The sequence below is a fragment of the Gorilla gorilla genome, chromosome 8 (genome assembly GCF_029281585.2).
Source record: "Gorilla gorilla gorilla isolate KB3781 chromosome 8, NHGRI_mGorGor1-v2.1_pri, whole genome shotgun sequence".
In the NCBI taxonomy this organism is placed as follows: Eukaryota; Metazoa; Chordata; class Mammalia; order Primates; family Hominidae; genus Gorilla; species Gorilla gorilla.
This window is the reverse complement of record NC_073232.2, coordinates 19,088,012-19,094,809: the sequence shown is the minus strand read 5'-3', so window position 1 is coordinate 19,094,809 and position 6,798 is coordinate 19,088,012. Positions and strand designations below refer to the sequence as shown.

The 6,798-nt window shown below is 36.5% G+C and overlaps 1 long non-coding RNA gene across 1 annotated transcript; it reads right to left on the bottom strand.

Moving 5' to 3' along the window:
- Positions 1 to 327: 327 nt before the first annotated feature.
- On the bottom strand, positions 328 to 5,114 carry LOC109028535 (uncharacterized). Its single transcript, XR_002007546.4, has 4 exons — positions 5,038 to 5,114; positions 4,367 to 4,545; positions 2,073 to 2,184; positions 328 to 539 (listed from the first exon to the last, which is right to left on the bottom strand). It is a non-coding gene; the product is annotated as an uncharacterized lncRNA (long non-coding RNA).
- Between the last annotated feature and the right edge of the window lie 1,684 nt (positions 5,115 to 6,798).

Sequence of the window (6,798 nt, the reverse complement as noted above, 5' to 3'; positions counted from 1 at the left end):
CACATCACATTAAGGTGAAGAAAACCTATCACTCTTTGTTCCTGTATGTCAACTAGAATTATCATGAGTGATAGCAACAAGATCCTGCGCTCACATTTCTTCTTATAAGAGTGTGTGTGTGTGTGTGTGTGTGTGTGTGTTGTCATGGAGGGAGGTAACAAAAACCAAAAAAGCCCACTTTCTCACTGTGTCCTCACTCTGCCAGTCCCTAGTTGTATGACTTCACTCTCTGGCCTGTATTTCTAAAATTAATGAGTTACCATGAGCAGTGGTTCTCAAATATGGCTGATGACTAGAGATATTTAAGAATTGAGAGAATCACTGGTCCCTATTAAAATCTAAAAATTTACTTTATTTTGTTTCTATGGTTTCCTTCTTCTACCAGTAATGAAAAATACATTATATAATATAAGACAATATTTATGGATGAGTAATCATTGACCTTTCACAGTATTTTTTAGGAAAATATAAAATTGATGCTGTAGGAAAAAAATCTTCCTTTTGATTTTTTCCATCATCAATGCCAGTTATGTCACTTCCTTAAGTTAGAGAAAACAAGAAGTGAGTTAAGGCAGTTAATCACCTGTCCTCTTTAAGGTAATGAAATCACCCTTACTATTTAAAAATAATCAGCGCATGCTTTAGAGTAAGCTTTCCATAGTTCAGGCAGTAAGAGAGCGAGAGAGGAAGAATTGAGCCTATTTTTCTTGACTCAGTTGGTTTGTCACTGTAAAACTTAGTTGACGAATGCTCACTGAGTACTCCTACACACTCAATAGCACACATATTATTCTTATCCAATACGTGGAGAGAAAACATACCCTTCCAACTATGATTTTTAAATTGTTATTTTCTTAAAATAACGCTTTTTCAGTCACCTTGGAAATATGTGCAAATGCAAATCTAAATCCCATATGCAGTAATGATTTGGTTGAAACAAATACTATTCCCTTGAGCTATGTTGGTTTGAGGGGGAAAAAAATGACTCTTCTAGTGGGAAGATTGCAATGGCTCTGCTCCTAAGGGGGAACAAAGCCATACAGATAAGATGTTCTTATTTATAACATGTAACAAGATATGTTGCTAGACACAAGCATCTTTCTGATGACTTATCCTGCTGATCAGAGTAACAATGAGTTTATTTTCATAATTACAACAGATGGAAAACAATAAAATTATACTTTAGGCTAATGTACTCTCACCCTTATTATCCTTTTTTTTTGGTATGTGTGTCTCCCCTGAAGCTATTTTATAACAATATAAAACTTGCAGAAATATGGCACCGCAAAAGCCTGACCAGATTTCCTAATTATCTGTCATGACTCAAGAGTGCAGTAAGAAATTAGCTCTCCGGGGAGAGAAAAAACTTGATGGAACTTAAAATAATAGAAAGAATCCTATGATGTCTCTCCTCAACAAGTTGAGAAAGAAATCTGTCCATTTTTAGTGGGTTTACTAACTTGCTTTCCTTTTTTTAAAAAAATTGTAGTTTTATGTCAGCTACAAAGAGTTGTGTTAATCAGATCCCTTAACATATGACATGCTGTCATGCAAAGATTTACTCTTGTTTAATTAATTAAATTTTATTTATTTCATCCTCAATTCTATTCCATTCCTGTCTTCTCATCACAAGCTATTAATTCTGGAATAGAATGAATGAGATGTATGTACTTGGAATACATATGTATAATTATATATCATATATATTTAACACATCTACTTCCTTAATCTCCATATTTCCCACCCTCCCATGTACTTATGTGTGTTCACGTGAACAAATAATTCTGGCCAATGGGGTATAGACAGAAGTGATATACACCTGGACCAAGAAACTTTCCACGTGCTGTTTTTTTTTTTTCTCTCTCTCTTTCATCAGCCTTTGGATGGATAACAACACATAGTGTTGCTATAGAAACCACCCATTGAAAATGTCAAAACCTTCATCAGCCTGGGTTCCCTGAATGACTGTGTGGATCCATTCTCTCAACACATACCAATTACTATACTCTCACATGAATAAAGGGCTTTTCGTTTATTAACTCACTGAAATGTTAAAGTTTATCTGTACTTACCTCACTGTTTATTTCACTATAAGGAATCATGAGGTTTACATGGTCTACATTGCTGACTTTGTCAACTAATTTTTGTCTATTGTAATTCAGTTAGAATGCCTGGAAAGCCAGTCTGTAAGAGAGACAACAGAAAGCCAACTGAAGTTTTCTCTTAATCTGGCTCATTGTCACAGTGTTGGAGGCTGGATTTTATGAGAATCTTAGGTGTTCTATTGATCATTCAACCATCAATTGCACAGAGCACTGAGTCTGCGTTAGCAGCTTAAGGCAAACTGCTTTAACCAAAATAAATTGTATTAATATGGCAACATCATTTGCCTTGAATACTTTAACAGTCAGTAGGTAAGAACATTTGAAAAGAACCTCTTCAAAAGATCAAGTGACAACTTGTTTCTTGAAAAAAAAAAAAAGCAAAACAAAGACAAGCTCTTCGCCAAACTAAATTACAGAAACATATGTTAGGGAACGTGTCACTACCCTACATCTACTTATTGTGCAGGAGGACCCCAGATATTTAGATGGCTTTGGAATTCTCAGAAATATTGGACATGGTAATACTAGAGTTTTCCATGTGTTGGAGCTGATAGTGTATTTTCTATTTGTTTTTAATGGATTTTAATTTTTAGGATAGTTTAAGGGTTACAGAAATATTGAGGGTAAAGTACAAAGAATTTCCATAGACCCCATCTCCCCCATACCCTCACTTTTCCCTATTATTCCCATCTTGCATTAGTGTGGTATATTTGTTACAACTGAGGAAACTATATCGATATATTATTATTAACTAAAGTCCATGTTGGCATTGGGTTTTATTCTTTGTGTAGTAGTACAATTCCGTGGGTTTTGCCAAATGCAAAATATCCTGTATCCACCATTACAGCATCATACAGAACAGTGTCATTGCCGTAAAAATAGCCTGTGCCCCAGGTATTTCCCTCTTCTCCCCCATAACCCTGGCAAACACCAATCTTTTTACTCTCTGTACAGCTTTGTCTTTTCTGGAATGTCATATACCTGGAATCATACAGCATTTAGCCTTTCCACATTGGCTTCTTAAACTTAGTAACACACAATTAAGATTCCTCTGTATCTTTTTGTGGTTTGATAGATCATTTCTTCTTATCTCTGAATAATATTCCATTGCATGGATGTACCAGAGTTTGTTTATCCATTCACCTATTCACCTATTGAAGGACATCTTGATTGCTTTCAAATTTTGGCAATTATGAATAAACCTGCTATAAACTTTTATGTGTAGGCATTTCTATGGACATAACATTTTCAATTCATTTGGGTAAATACCTAAGAGCACAATTGCTGAGTTGTATAGTAAAACTATGTTTGGCTTTGTAAGCAGCTGTCAGATTGTTTTTGACAGTGGCTTCACTATTTGGCTTTCCCACTAGATGTGAATGACAGTTCCTGTTGCTCCACACCCTCACCCACATTTGATGTTGTCAGTGTTTTGATTTTTTTGCCATTCTAATAAGTGTAGTGGTATCTCACTGTGGTTTTAATTTGCAATCTCTAACGAATGTACAGTGTTGAGCACCTTTTCATATGTGTATTTAACATTTGTCTATCTTCTTTGGTGAGTTGTCTGTTTAGATTTTTTGCCCATGTCTAATTGGGTTTTTCTCCTATTGCTCAGTTATAAGGGCTGGTTGTAGATTTTGGAAACAAAGTCCTTTATCAGATACATGTTGTTCAAGTATTGTCTTTCTCTCCCAGCCTGTGGCTTATCTTTTCTTTCTCTTAACAGTGTCTTTCAGAAACAGAAGTTTTTAATTTCAATAAAGTCCAACTTCATTTTCTCTTCCATGAAGCATGCTTTTGCTATTGCATCTAAAAAGTCATTTCCAAATCTGAGGTCCCCTAGATAGTCTCCTATGTTATCTTTTGGTACTTATTTTTAATCTAAAAATATTTTATAATCGTTATACCATTGGGGAAAGTAGAGTCATAAGTTTATGATTTACGTCACTGATTTTATGTAATTTTGATTGGTGCACCACATTTTTGATATGTACAGTATTTCCATACTCTGAGAAGTTGTGATATATTTGTTGGAAATGGGTACATGCTTTTTTATACTAGATTAAATCTGTCCATTTCTTCTGAGTCCTTCAGGGAATCTCCTGAGAGTAGGGCAGCACACTTTTATTCTTGGGAAGAGAGGAAAGCGTACCTGCTATGGAACCATGATGTTGGTCACTTTATACCTCCAAAGTCATGCCCATCATCATATCTGATTTACTGAAAGCTTCCCGTTATAAGAGGGGAACATACTCTACCTGATTCAATGATTGGTAACCACAGTGAATGAACTGCTGATGTCTTCCCCAAGGAAGAGCTCAAACATCATCAATTAGCAGAGATGGCAGAAGGAAAGATCCATCTTCTCTACGATACGTCTGAGAGAGGAAGGAGACGAAGCTACACAGTCCTCACCCTTGCTAGTTGTAATGTGCATCTTTGAAGAGAAGGAGGCAGATACTAGCAATGGAAAAACTATCCCTGGGAAGTCTATGTTTATCTTTGAAAATGTGGCTGTATAATAAAGCACAGTAAGCTTAGTTTTTTCAGTGTAACACTCTAAAAAGCTACTCATTCATTTTGAAGTTGCTGTCATTGCTCAAGATATTCTTAGAACTATTGTTTGGAATTAGACTTTTTAAGGTGTTTACAAGAGGTACAAGAAAAATAATTCAACTTGCTTTTAAATCATGCCTCCAAATAACAACTATTGAAAGAATAAATTAATAAACTTAATTTGAAAACCTAAAATCAATAAGCTATTGACTTTTTCAGCAGTAAAATAAAATAAAAAATCAAGATATAATTATATGATAGAATTAATGATTAGAAAATTAAGATACTGCAAAGATCTACAAGAAACTACATGTTTTTTGAACCCTTATTTTCCATTAAATGGAGTAATAATGCAGTTTTCTTCCTTGTTTACCATATCTCATACTGTTTTCACTTATTTTTTGTTTCCTTTTCCACCCAGACTGACACTTTTTCACCTCACCAGTAACTACAGTATTGGCTAAAGTTCCAGAACCTTATTCCTCCCTTAAATAATTACAAAGAATCTAACATTCTGTGAGGTTACTTACTCCCATTACAACATTAAACTACTCTCCAAATGGAGTCAGTGCTATTAGAATTCATTTCCTTGAAGTATATTTCGCTTTTACTTTTTCAGCCAACTCACTCTCCCGCCCTAATTTGGATTATAAACTCAGGGGCAGGGACTGTGTCTTACCCTATATCAACTAGGTGTTCAATGAATATTATTAATTATTATTATTAAAATTAATAATGATGTCAGGCTTGGCCTAATCAATTTTAATTCAGCTTAATCTCTTTCAATTAAGTTTAATTTAGGAGGTGCTGCCCTGATATTTTTCTTTTACCTAGATTTCTAATTTACTTCTGCAATAGGCTCCTCCTTTCATCTTTTTTTTTCTTGCCTCATAAATTTCTTCTACAGGCAAGATGTTTTCTTTATGCCATTGCTAAGGTGCATTTTATCTGGCAGATGCTTTTAAAAGAGACTGCTTTCTTTGCCTATTCTAAAGCATTATGCACAGCTTTTTGTATTAAAGCTAATTTTTCTCCCAGTGAATTGAAAAAAGCTGACTGAAACAAACTCACCTCTAGGCAGTTACGGTTCATATTAGCAAGTGGGAAGGGTATCTGATGAGCAGTTTCTGTGCTTTGGAGAAAGTGCTCCTGTAGCTGTGTGGAAGATGGATTAAGCTGTGCAAGAGCAGAGACAACAAGATCTGTTTGGAGGCTACTGAAATTATCCATGTTAGTGTAGCAAGAGATTGTCCAAAGCTCTGACAGTAATGATGGAGAGCTTTCAGTATATACTTTGAGAAAGGTGACCAAAGAGAACTTGCTGATGACAGGGAGATGTGAAAAGCAGATCTGAGCAGCGGGTGATACAAGAGGAGAAGCAGGGGCAATGGCGTGTGTTCTGGGTACCACTAGTTTAATAAATAAAGACTTGGAAGTGTCCGGGCCTGGTGGCTCATGCCTGTAATCTCAGCACTTTGGGAGTCCAAGGTGAGAGGATCACTTGAGGCCAGGAGTTCAAGACCAGCCTGGCCAACATGGCAAAACCTCGTCTCTACTAAAAATACAAAAATTAGCTGGGCGTGATGGCCCATGCCTGTAATCCCAGCTACTGGGGAGGCTGAGACAGGGGAATCGCCTGAAGCCAGAAGGCAGAGGTGGCAGTGATCCACGATCACATCTCTGACCTGTAGCCTGGGCAGCAGAGTGAGACCCTATTTCAAAGACTTGGAAGAGTTGAGGATCACCTTTCCTTAGGAAAGAATAGTACCCTCTAAAGGGAACGGCTGGGTAAAATACTGAAGATGGCTGAGGCTGGAAGTGTAGAAAATGCCAATATTTATGGAGATAAATAAAGAAATACAAATTCAAGAAGTATACCGGGTAGCAGTGAAAGGAAAAATAGGACAATGAGGAAAACATCTGGTTATGTAAGCCATCTGGTATTTTATCATCAGAGGCTCTGGAAAGGGAGAATTGCACATGATTCTGAGCCTCTAGGGTGTGCTCTCTGTCAAGAGAGGGAATTCACTTAAAAGGCACTATTAACAGGGCTGATATGTGGCTAGGGGGCTGTAGCTAGCAAGCAGGCTCTGGTACCTCTCTACAGTAGTCTGAGGTTAGCATCCGTTCTGAT